The sequence below is a fragment of the Martes martes genome (assembly GCF_963455335.1).
Source record: "Martes martes genome assembly, chromosome: 8".
In the NCBI taxonomy this organism is placed as follows: Eukaryota; Metazoa; Chordata; class Mammalia; order Carnivora; family Mustelidae; genus Martes; species Martes martes.
In genome coordinates, this window is record NC_137895.1 from 58,331,321 (window position 1) to 58,351,358 (window position 20,038).

Below are 20,038 nucleotides of genomic sequence, written 5' to 3' on the forward strand. Positions count from 1 at the left end.
AAGAAGTAGGATGAAGCAAAGTGGCCCTACTCCAGAAGCAGCTGTAGGTGCCAAGACAGGAAATCAAAGAATCTACCTGATCTAGGCCCAGACGCTTAAGAAAGAAGAAGTGAAAAATGACCGACTAATAATCTACTGATGTAAGTGGGCAAAGGACAGGTGATCCACAGCATGGATTTGGCTGCCCTTGCCAAGCTTACAAAGCCTCAAATGGCAATGTTTGACTCAGAAAACAAAGCCCTTCTGCTCCCCTGCACCCCCCGGAGGGCATGAGCAAGTTTGCACATAAGGCAATTCCCCAGCATCCAAAGACCACTTTCCAATCCTAAAAAATAATAAAAGTATTTCTGCCAAGAAAAAAAAAAAAAAAAAGGTTTTGGGGAACTATTTCAGAGCTACTGGAAACAATCAAAACTTACTCCAATGTTTGTGCTGTGGTACCGTGGAACAGTGAAAAGAGCATACCATGAAGACAGAAGAGACGAAAAAGCACACGTGGGTCACTTAAGATTTATTACCTACAGCTACATCTCTTAGCTCTTTATTTTCCTGAAGAAATGTATATTGGAGGGAAATAGAAATGGAGAGGTTTTCTTTAAATATGGATTTTTAAAAATGAGATTCACTGAAGTAAAAACCAAATCCAATCAATCAAATACAACTCAAGAGAAATACAAGATCCTCAGAGCAAAAACTTGTTACCAAATACATTCTCTCTCTCTCACTCTCTCTCTCATACACACACACACACACACGCGCGCGCGCGCGCACACACACACACACACACACACACACACACAGAAATTTCCTTTGCTTACCATTCCAGGCCTAACACATTCTGTCCTAAATAATTTCTCCAGCCCTCCATATTCTCTCTAGCACTCCCACCTATAAACCCACTCCATCACATTCTCTTCCGAGCATATCTTGCACTGATTCACCTTCAGGCCTCTGCTCTTACCTTAAATGCTCTTTCTGCCACTTCATATCTCCCTCCTAGCAACTGCTCAATTCCACTCTTAGTACCTACATTTTAGTCTTCCCAGACCACTCGACATTAACAGTATCTAGTCCTTTGACAACTATTTATCATGTTTAGTATTTTTTAATGTAGTTACGAAGAAGAACTCTATTTGTTCCTTTGTATCTCTGACACAGTTCTGGGGTGTGGCGAATTAGTACAGTCTTCTGCAAAGTAAATGCTGTACTAAAGTCAAATGTGTGCTAAAAGAAGAGACCTGGAATTGTAGTGATCAAAGACGTTTACACATTTACACATGACTACCTGATACAAATGAGTCTTGAGGTAAAACTGATGCAAAATAAAACTAGTTTAGAAGTACAGAAACAACTGAACTTTTTTAAAAAACATTATTTAACAGAATTTCAACAATCACAATTAGGTAAGAGTGGAAATACCAATAGAAGTACTATTGTCGGTGTGGTCATGTATCAATGATTTTAACACATGATCTAAAAAGCAGAACTCTGGGTAAAAGTAAGCCTATTTATACCAAGGAGGCTCAGAACTGACTCAGAGGAAAAAGTATTATCCTCTGACTCATCAAGACCACTTCCTGAAACACCCAATGTTTTTCTTGGAAGAAAGTCTATACAAGTGCCATTTCATTCAAACACTGATTAGACAAAATTGAAGTCTAACACAAAATAGACAAAAAGACATGGCATTTTCCAAAGCCAACCAAGTTTCAAAGTAGACCATTTCATAAACATATATTATCTGGTCATAAGAGGGAAGCTTTTAAACACAGTAAAAAAGGGATAATCCCAGGTATATTACAATGAATAAATCACTGACTACGTACACATATCCCTCTTTATACCATAATCTCTTAATGATAAAGAAACAACCTTATGATTTTAATCCACAAAATTAACTAATGTCTTTGGCTTCAAAACAATCATTTTTTTTTCAAGGTAATTCCCTCTCTGAATCAACTCTGTAGCCAATATTTAATAATAATTTACAAAAAGAATAAATGATACTTATTAAAGGCTTATATGTGCCAAACACTGTCACAGGTTCTTAGCATACATTAATTCAACTGATAATCACAAGCCCTCTAAGAAGTAGGTACAATTATTATCTCAATTTTACAGATGAGGAAACTGAGACACAGAACAATGAGGTACTTTGCCCCATGACACCTAGTACATAGGAAATACCAACTCAAGAGCCCAAATTCTTTCTCTGCTATCTGTGTGTGTGACCACATGCCTTCCATTAGATGCCTGGTAAGCATTCTAGCACACACACACAACACACATATAAGCAAACATATACATACCTGTACAAACAGCTCATTTACATAATTTGTGCCAAAATTTCCTATGTCCTCTCACATTGGTTTTTAACTCCTAATGTAACTATTACATCAATGATATAATCTTTTACCTAGAAGAATAATTACCTAGATAAGCTTTGAAACACTGCACTTTCCAGATACATTTATGTCCCTCTCACTTGTTTTTTATTTCTAAAACATTGGAAACATCTCACAGAACTACAAAAACACCAAAATGATACTGTCCTGGACACAGCCCTTGGGGAAGAAAAATACACATAACATTTCCTATTTCAAAATAACAAGCAATTAAACTGAATCTTGTTGTTTGTTTCCTCTTGAGTAATCTAGACTGGAAAGAGTTCAAATATCTGATTCTCGTAGTATTTTGCTTTCAGTAGAAAGACCATCTTTTAAGATGCCAATTCAGCTAGTAAGTATTCACTCATATCTATACCTGGTTCACAGAACATAGTTTAAATACCAAATGGCTGCATATTTCTACTTCTAAACATTTGAAAAAAAGTTCCTAGTTAGTTAATGAGGCAGAATAAGCACTTCAAAAAAAGCTCCTCCGCTCTGCCCTTCAGATTATTAAGGAGCAGTATAAGAAGGGCCAATTTATCCCAGAGTGTGAGGTCCTTACAGCAGCAGCCTATGGAAATACAATATTCCCAGGGTCAACACCACTCTGGAGGTGCTGAAGATGGAGAGGTGCTGTTGGAAGCTGGCCTGCCCAGGGTGATTTTAGGGCCAAGATAGAGTCATCCTGCTTTATTAAAGTGTATCATTTACCCAAGTGACACAGTAAATGAAATTCTACCACTGGAACTTAATTTATTAGTTTGAATTAAGTGCTTTCACCCCTAAGAACCACTTTTAAACTTCAAGACTTCCAGAAGTAAAAATATATTGTATTATTGAGACATAAGTATGAATTACCAGATACTTTCTACTAGGATAGGAGGAATTTAAAGTAATGTGAGAATAACTACGAAGTCAGTGTGCCCATTAATGTAAGAAATCTGTATAGAAATGGAGCAGTAGTAAGTTACCGAGAGAACATGACTAAGAAAGGATGACTAAGAAAGTCACCTAGTTTTTTTTTTTTGCCTACATCTACCAGGTGGTGGGCTTCACAGCAAGGACATATAAACAACACGGCTGCTCTCTCCTAGGAGCATTCAGTTTAGCATAGATGTAAGTACAATGCAACTTAGTAAACGCTATGGTCAGGGTGTGAACAATGTGCTATGGAAGCATCCACCTAGGGTAGATTGTTGGTAGGTTTCATATACGAGGTAACAGTAGAACCAGGTGAAAGACACAGTGTGTCAATCAGTAGGTGTAAGGGGGCAGTGAGAGAACATTCTAGGCATATGCAAAGAGTAGTGCATGGAAGGATATGAGTTTCAGGGCATAGTGAGATACTCTGTGTGGCCGCAATCTAGTGTATAGAAAGATAATGTGGTTGACAAAAACTTGATGCCAGAATATGAGTGGTCTTATAGAACATGTACAGAAATTTGGGTTTAATTTTTATGCAAACAGTAAACCAACCATGGGATTAACAGTCATATTGCCAATTTTTAATAAAATAATTATGGAGGCATGCTGGAGGCAGACTGAATAAGGAATCAAAGTTAATTAATTTTAAGAAAATTGTATTGGCTTCTTCCATTCCTATGGGAAGTATCCCAATTGTATTTTGCTCTACATATTTTTTGGAAAAACTAAGACTCACCTATGGCATAATTTCTGAGTTCTCCAAAGAGAAACAGGAGGATAGTTTAACTAAAGTGTGTCTACCAATAACTTACAAGGACAGAGCCCACATTTTCCAGAGTTACAGGTTACATAAGGAATCCACTGAAGAGATATTCATCCTATTTTAGAAAAGTTCATTTTAAAAATCCAGAAAGTAAGAGAATTGAAGGTAGTTTTCTGTTTGTCAGTGAAAAAACAGTCCTTTAATGATGCAGTTGCTGTGGAGAACTATGGCAGAGTTCCTCAAAAACTTAAACACAGAATTACCATATATATTCCCATAGTTCCACTCCTGGGTATATACCCAAAAGAACTGAAAGCAGGGACCTAAACAGATATTTAGACTCCATGTTCGCAGCAGCATTATTCACAAGAGAAAAAGCTGGAAGCAATCCAAGTGTCCACTGACAGGTAAATAGATAAGCAAAATGCACATACACACAATAGAATATTACTCGCCCTTCAAAAGGGAGGAAATTCAGATGCATGCAACAACATGGATGGATCTTAAAGCCATTATGCTAAGTCAAACAGGCCAATCACAAAATGACAAATACTGTATGATTCCACTCTTATGAAGACCTAGAGTAGTCTAACTCCTAAGAATAGAAAGTAGAACGGTGGTTGCCAGAAGCTGATGGGGAGGGAAGAATGGGCAGTTATTATTGAATGGATTCAGTTTCAGCTCATGAAGATGTACACTTAAAGACAATGAAAATGGTAAATTTTATATCATGTATATTTTACCATGATAATAAAAAAAAAATAACTGAGTAATGAATGGACTACTGAATGTCTGCAAGCCCATCAAGTATGACCACCTGGTCCAAGGTCAAGGCTGTCAATGACGAGTATTGGATGCATAAAGAATTTCTGTGGCGAATACACACATTAAAAAATTAAAATTAAAACAATCCCTACAGTCTTATGCTTGTGTTTATGTACCTATCCGTATGTACAAATGTGTGTGTATATATTTTCTAATTTGAAATAAACTAGATCATATACTCCACTTTAGTAAAGATCAAGACACAAAATCCCTAATTTATAAAAACAGTGAATTAAACTGTGGGGGGGAACCAAAAGCCCTGATAAAGTTTTTACCAATTCTCGATTTTAGGTTCATCTCTAACATTATTTAGCAGTCTCTCTTGCAAATGCCATTTCTCGCTGATTCTTCATTTTCTCACCAGTCAAATGGAGTATCTATGTTTTATACTACAAAACAATCTCACAGTATACGAGGGGATAAAATAAGACAATGTAATCACACAATTACTTTTAAGATTTAAAATAATTTGGAATAGATATGCTCCTTACAAAAGATCATTTGACTTATGAAACAGGTTAAAGAAATCTTTAAAATTTCTCTGCATTTTTCACTTTTTTATTGAGCTTTTAAACAATCTGAAGGGCATAGAAACTTTGAGGAAAACGTGCATTGAACAAAATAAAATACACCAGTATTCCTAAGGTTGTAAATATATACGAATATCTAACTCACTAATTTCAATACTCAAGAAAGAATCTGTTTAAAATAAACACCTAAGGGGGGCACCTGGGTGGCTCTGTCAGTTAAGTGTCTGCCTTCAGTTCCGGTCATGATCTCAGGGTCCTAGGACTGAGCCCTGCATCAGGCTCCCTGCTCAGTGGGGAATCTGTTGCTCCCTCTGCCCCTACCCTTGATTGCACACACACACTCTCACTCTCTCTCTCTCTCTTTCTCAAATAAATAAAATCTTAAAATAAATAAATACATAAATAAAATAAAATAAACACATAAGAGTTATTCACATGCCAGTACCACCAACCCCCTCTCCAAACACACCCTTTGAAAACCATATATTACTGCAGGGGGGCAAGGAGAAGGTTTTTGGTTTGTTTGTTTGTTTTCTCAATGACAGAAACAAAATTTAGAGCTCTTAGTAAATACTTACCTCATCTGCTGGCCAGTATTACTCTTTTTGTAAGGAAATAGATTAATGACATCCAGTAAGGAATTCCTCAAACTTCACAGGAAACCTCCAACAATGTGATACCATTAGATGGAAGTCCTCTGAAGTGTAAGCTTAAGTAAAGCATATATAAGTGTCACCATTAAATTCTTGTATAATCAATTCTATGTATGTTGTTTTTACCACTTAGAGGCTACTTTTTTTTTTTAACTCAAAGACCATCACTCATGAATACTCCTAAAATGTTTTCTTTCTTTGTTGTCCAATTCTCATTTACGTTCCCACCTAAAGTTATCCTCTTTCTTTCCTTGACTGTTGCAAGCCGCTATTTCACTTCCATTGTATAGTCAATACTTTGTAAAAATAATCCTTCCCTGGCTGCTATAACTTTATTTCACAGACTTGGCAAATATGCAATCCTCTCCTCATTCTTTCTACTTTATAAATTCCTCAATGTGCTCAAACCGATAAGTGAAATTATCTAAAAGTCCAAATATGAGTCTGAAGAAATATTCTCCACAAATAATAAGTATTTGAGTACTTAAATTCTTAATTTAAACCTAAAAGCCTGATGCTCATGTGCTATTTGGGCACCAGTGATCACTCATGAACCAGGGATTGTATGTTCTAGTACAGGACACCCTTCCTGTACTATCCTGTATTTTAGAAAAGTGGCTATGTTCATTCCACCTCAGATTCATTCCTGACATTGTAATAATGCAAATTCACTTTCCTTCTCAGGATCACATCCAGCTTGAACAGTCCACGTTCTTTTTTTCTGCTTTTTCTGTGCAGACTGTCTCTAGGTCAAAGCTCCATTCAGATACTTTGACAGTGGTTACCAAGGTTTGGGACACCTCAGCTGCAAGTGACCTATGGTAATCTGGATTACCAACAATCTGAGTAGTTTAATGTAATTAGGTAGGCTTCAGAGAGAGGGTAGTAGCCTTCATCTGGGCAATCCCTACACTCACGATTATACCATGAATTTCCCAGTGAAGTGTCCATTCATTCTTTGTCCATTCAATAAATCTTGCCAAGGGCTTTCTATGTGCCAGCAGATACTATATGTATGAAGCTGGATATACAAGGATAAACAAAGCAGATACAATTCTCATCCTCAGAGTTCTCAGGGGATACAATGACCTTCTTTGATATTCCTTTGAATATTCCAAGCTCTTACCATCCTCAAGGCCTATCATTATCTTTCTGGAATAATTATCCTCTTTGTCTTTGCCTAACTCCTATATTTCAGCTTAAATGACCCCTCTTGGGAAGTCTTGTCCTGACCTTCCAATCTATACTATTAGATCCCTCATTATATGATTTCACAGAACCTTGAAATCTTCTTCTTCTTAAGACTTTATAATTAACATATGGGCTAATATTTGTCTAACATGGGCTTTTCAAAAACAAATTGTTGCCTGGTGCACTTTCTACTGAAGCAGAATAAACTTTCCTATTTTTTACTTTCTATTCAAAACATTTTAAGTCTCTTCTTTCTTTTAGGTGAATATTATTTTTAGTTTTTAACAAGAGTCCTGAATTTTTTCTTTATACTTTATCTTTGTAACTCCACAGTTTAACCAAAGATCTTCCTTCATACGAAAATTTTTTAATTAGGGATGCCTGGGTGGCTCAGTGGGTTAAAGCCTCTGCCTTCAGCTCAGGTCATGATCCCAGGGTCCTGAGATCGAGCCCTGCATCAGGCTCTCTGCTCGGCGGTGAGCCTGCTTACTCCTCTCTCTGCCTGCCTCTCTGCCTACTTGTCACTTCTGTCTGTCAAATAAATAAAAATTTTTTTTAATCTTAAAAAAAAGAAAATTTTATAATTACAATTCTCCAATTCTAATTTTTGTATGTAAAATTTAAATGTTTTGTTTATATTTTTAGATACTAACTTAAGTTACTACAAACGTCTACATATGATACCTGTTTAGATATTTTCAAGCCAGAATTCTGAATGATATATACTCAACTTTAACCATTTTCTTATCTGGGAGACCCAGACAAATATATATGAATCCCACTATTTATTAAGTGTGAAACTTTGGATTACTTAAGCCTCTATGAGCCTCATTTCTTCATTTTAAAGTAGTTGTAATATCTTTCAAGGGTACGAGAAATAAATATAAAGTATACAAAGCCCCTAGCAAAATATATAAAGTAAATATCCATTCCTTCCCACATGTGGAAGGAAAAAAAGGCACAAGTTCAAAAATGTAGCCCTCTATGAAATATAATACCAGTTTTCATGACCAAATCTGATTTCCTCAGAGAACAAGTCTAACTTTTTTTTGGACAGTATTTCAGGTTAGGTGTTGACAAAATTTCTGTAAAGGGTCAAGTGGTAAATATTTGAGGTTTGTGGGTCCCATATGGTCTCTGCTGATATTCTTCATTTTTGTTTTTGTTTTTAATAACCTACTAAAAATGTAAAAATCATTCTTGGCTTGTAGAAAGAAAACAGCCCATTGGCCAGAATTTGCTAATCCCCTGCTCTAAATACATAATTACTCATTGGTTCCTCCCTTATTTATCCTATTACCTGTATAATATTTAGCTTTTAATCAACACTCAACTGAAGAACTACTCTCTCTACTATTTATCAATGTTTCTGTTTAACAAATATCAATTAAACACTTGTTGTTTTTATGTAAAGCCCTATGAGGTGACTGGCCACCTAAACAAAAAGTGATTCAGGACATGCAATAAAAGAAGTACAAATAAAGCCTCTTCTCCCACCCCCTCCAGAATAAAGCCTTTGGAATTCTTCCTCTAGTGTCAGCTCTCTCTTCCCTCTGTTTGTTTTTGTTTTATTTTGCTTTTTGTTTTTTTCTGAGCTTACTACTAATCAGGATTTACAGTATAACCAGTTTATGCTCATGACCTCAGATTTCTCATACTATAACCCTGTATTGAAATTGGTGCTAGTTTTAGCTCCTTTATGAGAATCTGATTGGGCTTCCTATACCAGAGTCAGAGGTCTCTGTACCATAGAGCTAGAGGTCTCTGTACCACAGTGTTAGAGGTCTCTGTACCACAGAGCTGGAGGTCTCTGTACCACAGAGTTAGAGGTCTCTGTACCAAAGAGCTAGAGGTCTCTGTATCACAGAGTCAGAGATCTCTGTACCAGAGTCAGAGGTCTCTGTACCAAAGAGATAGAGGTCTCCATACCACAGAGTTAGAGGTCTCTGTACCACAGACCTAGAGGTCTCTGTACCATAGAGTTAGAGGTCTCTATACCACAGAATTAGAGGTTTCTGTACCACAGTTAGAGGCTCCCTCCTTTCAATTCTGACATAATATTATAAATTCACCCCCTTTAATTCCAGTTTCCAACACAATCATTTCTCCTACTCAGCTCAGTTCACCTTACTGTTAATTATCAAAATTTTCTCCTTTTTATGTATAAGCGCCAGAAAAAAAAAAAAAAACCTGAATTAGGTATTAGAATTAATTTCTGTTATTATTCTGCCTCTGACAATCTGTGCATTTTTTAGCCTGGGCACATTTGTTTCTTCATTTATTACAGGGGTTGAAATAGTGTGGGATGCCAATCAGACACAGTTAAGAGTCGAGGAAATAACACTTGTAGAAGTTATTAATTTATCATCTATAAAGCACTCTGAAAGACCACTAAAATGTAAGTCTCAGAAGTCAGACTTGCTTGTAGAACTGGCTCTGCCATTTATATTTATGAGTTATCTACCTTGGGCAAGATAATTAACCCTTCTAAGTTTCATTTTCCTCATCTGTAAAATACAGTAATAACATACTTTATAGGGTTTTATGAGGATTACATGGCATAATCCATGTCAAGCACTTATCATAGTGCCCAGCACATAGTAAAGGCTCAAAAAATGTTAAACATAATTATTATCATCATTTAAAGTAAAGATATATTTTCACTCCAGAGCCCACAGGCTTTTTATATTTACTTCTTAGTCTCTACATGCTTTTGAAGCTATCCATTTATTTCCACCAGTATATTTATGTCCTTTTTTTTTTTTTCTAAAGTCCTTTGGCATTTTGCTCTGTGTGCTGTGTTTCTCCTTACAGGGACAGTTTAATGTCTTCCACAATCAAAAAAGAGGGAAGAGGAAGAGTGGAAATGAAGGAAAGAGAGAGAGAGAGCGCACCATCAGTTCACACACTGTATGTTAGCAATTAGTAAAGCCAGTTCTCTTTTAATGAACATACAAATTCCTAAAGATTATGATGCTATACAAAAATCACATCATTAAAAATCACAGGGCTTATGGACAAAATGGGGTTACAAGCACAACACTCAAAAACTCTTGTCAGTGACACTTCATAAAAAAGAAAAGAACCTAATAAATATCACAACACAGTTTTACATGTGTTAAGTAGTTAGAAAATCAATAAAAACTACAATAAACATGGCATCTGACCTTGAGAAAGATCTGAAGTTTGCCTGTGGAATTGGCTGTCCAAAGGGTTAAAGCTTGTGAGTTATTGTGAAAGGGTGGATAAAGGGTTATCTGAAAGTGAAGGGAAAATTATAAAACAAGACAGAGGTCTTTGTAGCTCACAATGTGAAATGAAGTTAGGTGGCTGAAGGATGTCTGAGGTCTGTGCACATGCATTTTATGTATTCCTGTGAGGTTCAGTCCAACCAGGGGGTACTCTCTGTCACCTCCTGTTTCTCAAATAAAATCACATATAACAAACGTGAAATTTACATTATCCTCAAATTGTTCCCCAGTACTCCCATTTTCAAAACAAGTATTAGAGCTGAACTGACTGTATTCGTTCCCAAACTACGAACTCGTGACAGATGTTCTCTGACTCAGAGCTGTAGTCATGATCTACAAGGCCAGTATTGCTCTTCAGTTTCCTATCAACCCAAAGTCTTTATCTGCAAAAGACTGTTTTTTCTTTATCAGTAGTGAGCCATTAAACATGATCTAAATTTTTTCTTAACTGCATCTTTAAGGTTTATCAGCTTTCGCTGTTGGGGACAGCTCAGATTCAGACAGCCATGCCATAATTGTTTAGTTCCCTAACTGCTCTCCCTATTCCCCACATGTCCATACCAACAGGGCAATAAAATGTCTGGTGGTCAATAACTCACTGTCATGTCATTCCACTTATTCAGCCACCAAATATTTATGAGCATTACTGGATACAAGGAAAAACAGGAGAAATGTGATGAAACCAGCTACACCCATCTTAGTAACAGAGTACAAGCCTTAACTCAGTGGAACATTTAAAGTCAGGCAGTGTTATACAGGAGTTGTAAAATATTATAACATGTGTTGGGGGACCTGGGTGACGCAGCTGGTTAAATGTCCAACACCTGGTTTCTGCTCAGGTCATGATCTCACTGTTGAGAGAGCAAGCCCCATATCAGGCTCTGAGCTCAGTGGGGAGTCGGCTTGAGATTCTCTCTCCCTCTCCCTCATGCTCTCTCTCTCTCATTCTTTCTCAAATAAATAAAATCTTTAAAAAATATATTATAACAGGGATGCCTGGGTGGCTCAGTTGGTTAAGCTGCTGCCTTCAGCTCAGGTCATGATCCCAGGGTCCTGGGATCGAGTCCCGCATGGGGCTCCTTGCTCGGTGGGGAGCCTGCTTCTCTCTCTGCCTCTGCCTGATTGTGCTGTCTCTCTCTCTGACAAATAAATAAATAAAAATCTTTAAATATATATATATATATAATAACATATGTAAAAATAACTAATGAAAGATATAATATGAAGCACCTTAAGAAAACGTAGAAAAAAAAAACAAAGTATTCAATGTTGTTAGAAGGAACCAGGAGAAATTTAATGGGGGTGATTAGCAGACCTAAAGGATGATGTGAATTTTGATTATGAAGGAAAGACTTTCTAATTGCTGCATGAGTAAAGAAAAAGGCAGAAAATGTGAGATATATAAAAGCATAAAGATCAAGCAGCTCAGGGATTAAGATACACAACTACAAACTACAAGTAATAAGTTATATAACACACGTTGGGGGCACCTGGGTGGCTCAGTGGGTTAAGCCTCTGCCTTCAGCTCTGGTCATGACCCAGGGTCCTGGGATAGAGCCCTGCATTGAGCTCTGCTCTGCAGGGAGCCTGCTTCTCCCTCTCCCTCTGCCTGCCTCTCTGCCTACTTGTGATCTCTCTCTCTCTCTGTGTCAAATAAATAAAATCTTTGAAAAAATAAAAATAAATATAAAAAAAAATAAGTTATATAATACACTTTGAATTTTATCTGATGGGAAATGGGAAAGCCACTGACAATTTTTAACCAGAAGAGTACAACATCAGTTATGAATGGGCAAAAGGGAGCCCAACTGGCTTTCACAAATCCAGGCTTTGAATAAGTTAAGAGACTTCATTCAGAGTCTCTGGAATGCCAAGCAAGAGCAGCAGGAGGGCTTTCCCTAACAACAATCCCCAGCTTTGTGTCCAAGATTGATATTCACAGCTCTACTTAATGGATCCTAACTGTGTCATTTGGTCTGGCAAATTATATAAAATAGTGGAATAAAAAGAAATTACCTGCAAAATCAGAGGGAAGTATATTTTTAGAAACAATGAAGGAATAAAAGAATAGAAGGCAATCTAATAGTAATAATAATATTATCAGATATTTAAATCTGATCATTAAGATCATGTAATTAGGAAAGTTAAATAATTTGGTTATGAATGACATCTACATAGCTGACACAACATATTTTTAACCCTAAAGAAACTGTATACCAACACTCCCCAAAGCAAAGCCTTCTTGGATAAATCTTCATATAAGGTCTAAGGCAAGCTTAAGAAATATACATTCCATTGCAGATCAGATTTTACCTTGCTAAATACAAAGAGACAGTATTTCACATATTGCTTTAAAATTTTAGAAACTATATTAAGAATTAAAACTACCACAAGTTTCTTCTAATCATAGTCCTGAATCTACTTTTTTTGGTTTTTTTTTTATTTTTTTTTCTAAATCTAGTTAATAAAGTCTATACATAAGACAGAAATATCACAAATTTTAACTAAAACAAGAAATATACTGAGGGGTTTGGAGGAAAGAGGGGATGGGGGTTGGGTAAGGCTGGTGGTGGGTATTAAGGAGGGCACGTATTGCATAGAGCACTGGGTGTGGTACATAAACAATGAATTTTGGAACACACACACACACAATTAAATTAAATTTAAAAAACTAAAAAATACATATTTTCATATAGCAGACACACACACACAATTAAATTAAATTTAAAAAACTAAAAAATACATATTTTCATATAGCAGAAAAATAAAAAAATGTTTCATGAAAAATTTAAAAATACATACACAAACCTAAACTCTGAAGTTTAAGAAAAAAAATTTTTTTTTAAGAGAGGGAAAGATTAAGATTCGAGACAGGGAAATGGGGAGGGACAGAGGAGAGGGAGAGAGAAAATCTTAAGGAGGCTCTAAACCCAGCACAAAACCCAAAGTGGGGCTCAATCTCAGGACCCTGAGATCAGGCAGAACCTGAGCCAAAATCAGGAGTTGAACACTTAAATGACTGAGCCACGCAGGCATGCTTAAAATAGTTAAGAATTTTTAAAGAATAATCATTTAATTAAATTAGAATTATCCTACGGGGAAATGATCAAAAGACTATATGAGGGGCGCCTGGGTGGCTCAGTGGGTTAAAGCCTCTGCCTTCGGCTCAGGTCATGATCCCAGGGTCCTGGGATGGGGCCCCGCATCAGGCCCTCTGCTCAGCGGGGAGCCTGCTTCCTCCTCTCTCTCTCTGCCTGCCTCTCTGCCTACTTGTGACCTCTGTCTGTCAAGTAAATAAATAAAATCTTAAAAAAAAAAAAAAAAGACTATACGAAAATCTACTTTGCAAAAAAAAAAAAAAAAGAAAGAAAGAAAGAAAAGAAAAAGAAAAAAATCTACTTTGTTATATCATCTGCACAAAAATTTTACACAATTCAAGTACACTATTATTTAAAATCTAAAATATAATGAGCTAACTTTTGTCCACTTAAAATTCCAAGGCAGTAGCTTGATGAATTAAAGAAAGATGATTTCACTGAAAAATAAACTGAAAAGAAAACTTCTCTACACAATTTATTTCAGAATTATATAGAAAATGAGTATAAACATCTTATCCTCTCCAAAGTCATTTTCTCATATATATAATTTACTTAAACAGAAGAAAGTGTTTCCAAGCCTATCTGTAGAAAAACAGAAACCACTTTTAAAACACCCCAGGTACAAGAGATGCAGGGATATCCTCCTTAAGGTGAGAACAGGTCAAAGGACAAATATATACCATTCCCAGAGCACATATGAAATTTACACTAAACACGACACTGACACTTGATTTAGAATTTTGCCTATAAAGATGACCAAGGCTTTGCAACAAGGTTAAGAATAACTCAAGCCATAAACATTCCAAGGAACCTCACCTACGTATGCTACCAAACAGCTATGTACATGATGCTTGCATGGGTAGTTTTTGGTATAAATTAATAATGTTCCTTATGGGGTAGTCCTAATACAATAACAGATACATTAGAGGAAACCAACATACCCAAGAATGTACTTCAAAAAGGATCAATGCAGGCATAGCCATGGCATGTGAACTCAAGAATGCATTAAATTCCCCAGCACCAAATCAGAATGTAACCAGTTATTTACTTTTGTTCTCGATCTAGTTTATTATGATACAATATTAACTCTTGTTTTTAAAAAGTATAAATCTTAACCTCTTATTTAATCACCAGTAACAGAACAAGGAAAAGACTCCTCCTGAGTAAAATTAAATGTAACAAACCTATAAGAGCTACAAAAAAATAGATTTCTATATAAGAATTATGTAAATTTCTCACTAAGCTCAAATTTTATATTTAAAACATAATTATATAACTGAACTTTTTAAAAGAGTTCTTCCTTAAAAGTTTCCATTTATTGACTATTTAAATGTTTACAAGTTCCATTAATATACGTGGGTTTAGGAGAAGGAAAAAAAAACCTTTAAATACACATATTCACTACGTTTTAGGTCCCAAGCAAAATGTTTACACAGAAATTTGGCAGTGTTAAGTCTGTGGACTCAAAGCCAATAACAACCTAAGAAAACTGAACTTGGTTAATAAGCAAATTCTCATAGTACAACTAACATTGTATAAATAATCCAAAGCAGTTAAGATTTATAGTATAATCACAGTATTTTGCATATCAGAGTAATTTAAAAGTAATTTTAAGAAAACTTGATATGTTCTGTCTGTGCTTCTCCAACTATTATTAGTCAACAGATTACCTATAAGCTAGGGGGGAAGGGGAGTTTTTCTCTCAAACACATGACCTAACAGAAGGAAATCCTTTGAATCCCCAAGAGGCAGGAGGAAGGATGCAGGACTCTGAGGAAGCTGAGGTACCAATTTCAACAAGTTCAGAATCCACTTGGAATACCAAAAGGGAATTTAAAATATTGTCAAAAGGCTAACTGGGGCTAAAAGTATTACTGCATGTTTCAAGGTCTACAAATATCCTCTGTAATAATTATGCCTTTGAGAGCCCTCCTTAGCAAAGTAAATATTCACAAACTCAACTTACCTACTCACACAATCCAGGCAAGACTCCTCTAAGCGATCTTCCAGGCAATACTGAGAGGACATTCCTCTCAGTTCCCTCTTGGTGCCAAGTGACCTTCGGCATATCAACAGAAAGGGTGGGACTCTAAGCTTCAGTTTCAGCATTGTACTGTAGCGAACAAAGTTTCTCCTTTGGTTTCTCTAGGGCGTTAACTAAGACTTCCTCTTCTTGTTAACTAAGTAAACGCAACCACTACCGCATGTCCAACTCTTCCCTAAGGTGATAAAACAAAGCTTTAAATGGTGCAAATAATATGGCTAACACTAACTGAGAAATTATTATGTGCTCCAAACTATTACTATACACACAGAAACTATTATTATGCCCACTGTAAAGAGGAGGAATCTCAGGAATAGTGGTTAATAAGTAACTTGTAGGAATTTCAGATACGGCAATATGGTTAAGTGAGCTAATGAAGAAGACCTCCCACGGGAGACACATAAAAAGACCAAAATGAGTATAACAAAATTTTAAAATAAATACACAGCTTTACTTACAATAAGGAAAATCTGCTAGTACTAAACCAAATCTAGAACCAATGGCCAAAGTGGTATGCACAAAAGCAAATATCGCCAGTTATGGCCTCCAGGAAGGACCATGGCTGTCTCTTTAGTATGCAAGTCTAACAGATTGGTAAGGAGATGCCCCCTCAAGTAAGGAGCTCAGAAGAAAGTACTCTCTCAGGAGAAGAGTTAGGCTAGATTTCTGGCCCTACTTTTTCTCAACATGGGATACAACCTACCCAACTGTACTTCGGTGGCCATGTACGAACAGAAGAAGAGATCTCAGGCACACAAGGTATAAAGTCGATGGTGAGGTCCCTTTCATAAAACCAGAGCTATTTTCAAAAGGCTGCAATCACATTAAAAAATGATGAGGAGAACAGAACAAATCCACCCACCGTCTTAATAAGACTTCAAGGGAACTTGTCTCTGACAATCTGGATAGAAGTGCAGGGGAAATGCTACAACCAGAAATTAAAATCCCTATGCCTGTGTCACAACAGTTTTGAAGTCTGAATTCATATGAGAATCTTCAAACTAAGAAATTAAGATAAAATTTGGTTCTGTGCTTATGATATCCCTGGAGTATCTGGAAGAAACAAACATGAAACCACTTTAGAGTAACACTCCATAAACAAGGCCACATGGGATCTCTACAAGCTAGAAAAACCAAACCAAACCAAAACCAAAAAACAATCCCCACTGAAGATGAGCCTATAATTTAGAAATTACAAAATATGTAAGAAAATGATTTCCTGTGACTGGGCATTAACAAGTATACCAAACAGAAAATTTAGCACTCAACTAATTCTATAATACGAAGACAAAAAAAAGAAAGCATTATTAGTAAGAAATGGAGGAAGGAAAAAAAGCCTATAAGGAATAGGAAACTGAAAAAAAGTAGGTTTTACAAAAACCATACAGAACTTATGTGCAAAGATACACACATTCCCTGCATGGAGCACCCAGAGTACTCACTAAGTTTTATAACTTAAAAATAGAATAGTGTTGGTATAGATACATAGAATTTTAGACTTACTTAGAAAAACAATAATCAATGAAGGAATTCAATTATATGGTGGCATCAATTCCATACCAACTTTCCCTCTCTGCTATTTCTGACCACTCTGCCCTTGCAACTCCTTATTGCTGGAAATTCTGACCCATCCCCCAGGCCATTGTGAACTATCTCCAGCACCCTTGCAAAAAAGATGGAGTGGAAACTGTGATGTGCCACCTAGATCCCCTTTCAGAACTGAATGATTTATTCCCCTGCTGTACAGCTGCCAGCAGACAGCCCTCAGCGATCAGCTCTCTTGAGAACAGTCTTGGCTAAAGATTCTCCTCACAGAAACTCTTGCTCCCTTCCCATGGCAGCCCACATCCAAAGACTGGTTGACATGGGGACGATAAAGTCTTGGCCCTGTCTCCCCAACTGGAGACAGTGGTGAACAGCCACTGGGCTTCAGAACTCTCCGTTGGGTCAGATCTCCATGAAGACCACACAAAAGGGGCGCCTGGGTGGCTCAGTCCGTCAAGCATCTGCCTTTGGTTCAAGTCATGATCCCAGAGTCCTCGGATTGAGCCCCGCATCAATCTCCCTGCTCGATGCAGAGCCTGCTTCTCCCTCTGCCTGCTGCTCCCCATGCTTGTGCACTCACTCTCTCTCTCTCTCTCTCTCTTCCCTCCTGACAAATACATTTTAAAAATCTAAAAAAAAAAAAAAAAAAAAAAGACTGCACAATAGCCTAACTTTCCTTCTGCCCAATACTGGTTTCTCCCTTCCCCTCCACAGGGGTTGATCCAAAGAGCACTTTCTAAAAAACTTCCAGCACACTAGTTTCCATCTCAGAGTTTGTATCCTGAGGACCCCAGACTGCAACAGAAGAGCATGATAAACAAAAAGGACAGGATATGGGGCAGCACTATTAAAGGAGTGAGAAGAGAAAAATAATAAAGCTTTGAAACCAATGAGGAGAACACTGAAAAGTGCTGATATCTGTTTGGTGAGATCAGCAGCACAAGGGAAAGTCTTTTTCAAAATAAACAGCATAATCACAAAATTCCAACACATTTCAATTGTCTTGCTGAACTTGAAAGCAAACAGGGATCCTACAGGGTATCCCAATTCTGACCCATCTCTTTAAAGATATCATTTCTTAGGTCCATGGGTTTGCTAAATGCGAAATATGTTGCCACTTAGACACAGGCCATTTATACTTCTAAGACAATCATTTTCCTAATAATAAGTTCAGTGGCACATTTAATTCCCAGCTGGAGAGCAAGGTTGCCAGTAGAGATGTATGTATGCAATTTCCAGGTTCCTTTAATAGTCCTAGAAAAATGTGCAGCAACCAAATCTATATATAAGAAATATGCAATATTTCTTATGGCTACTTCTGGTAAATTCCCTCTCTCAGAACAGTGAGGGAATCAACAAATACCCAAGATCCTTGTTCGTATTTGTCCCATGGTCCAAGTAACAGAATTTTGATATACCTTTTGGTTCTAAACCATCAGTAAAGATGTTAATGACAGCTTTATAAAAGATCAATCTGGTTCAGGTTGGAATATAACTGATCATTATAAATGATACTAATAAAAAACTGAATGGACTAAAACTACATTCACTCACAGGCACACCCAGGATGCCAAAGACGTGGGGCCAATCTAAGCAAGGCTCACAAGTATTTCTTGATCGTCTCACCCTTCTACGATAGGGCAGTTTACCAGACGTAGCTATGAGAAATATATTTGGAACACAGTAGATTTGGTTGCTTCAGGTTTCCCTGTAACTACTGAAGGAAGCTGGAAATTGGACACCCACACCTCTCTACTGGTAACCTTGTCCTACATTCCACACTTTGTAACCACAAATACAGAGGCAGACAAGATAAGCTGTAGCAAAACGTATCAAGTAAGACCACTGGATCCAAAATGACAGGAAGTCATTAACATAAGTTATTAGGGCACGCAAGCAGAATGGATCAACAGTGTCACAGTACATTCACCTTGGAAATATGACAGAACTTCGCTCTCAGTTCCTTCATTCTCAGTTCCTGTATATCTTCAGTTCAATCACAGTTCCTCGTCTTTCATTACTTCCTCTCCTAAGAATCACCATCTGCTTCGTCTTCTGTAAACCACTCCTTCTACTCCTTCTGCCTTTATAACTTTTTTAATGGAAAAAAGAAACTAGTATGTTACTAATATGAGAATCCAAAAGAAGTTTCTAAATTCTAAATCGCATATTGCCAAATCTCGATTACATACAAGTTAAGCTAGCTAAATTCATATGGGTAGAACAATCAACCAAATGCTTTAACAAATTACCTAGAGGTGAAGTAGCAGTGCAATATAATTCATATTTGGTGAGAATAATATAAAATTATTAATATAGGCATATAAAAGAACAAATATGCATGACATGTGAATGAGATGAAGAGCCAACTTGTTCTTATGAAAAAAGACTGAATGAGTCATTATCATTTTGGAGCTACTGTTTGGACACAGAATCTGGATTAAAGGTGAAAAAAAACAAAAAAATATATAATGGACACTTCTTGGAATGAATAAATATACACAGTAGGACCAACAATATTCATTCTTAACATAAGTTATTTAGAAGAGTGGTAGCATAATTAAATTTTCAAGCCTACAGATGGCTTCAGTTTCTTAAGTTAGGGAAATACTAATTTTGAGAAAAATTAACTGCAAAATTAGGTATAATAAGGGTAAATGGTAGTTTCACCTTAAACTGGCTAAATTTAGGTCTATACTCAGGGAAACACCACAGAAATTCATTTGTTTATGGATTTTAAATGTCATTTTCAACCCAGGATTTACCACACAGTTCCAGTAAGTCACACTCTTATTTGGCAATCACATTCAAAAAGAAAAAAAAA

General features: G+C 36.6%; 1 protein-coding gene across 3 annotated transcripts in view; it reads right to left on the reverse strand.

Moving 5' to 3' along the window:
- The window catches only part of EPS8 (EGFR pathway substrate 8, signaling adaptor), a 181,878-nt gene that overhangs the window by 85,797 nt on the left and 76,043 nt on the right, over nt 1–20,038 (reverse strand). Inside the window, exon 1 of one of the 3 annotated variants that reach the window (XM_080810598.1) lies at nt 15,592–15,677. The exons of the other annotated variants lie outside the window; for them this stretch is intronic. The gene's annotated coding sequence lies outside the window, so the exon portion shown is untranslated. Of the gene's footprint in view, nt 1–15,591; nt 15,678–20,038 lie in introns of those variants that run through there. 3 annotated transcript variants of the gene reach the window in all.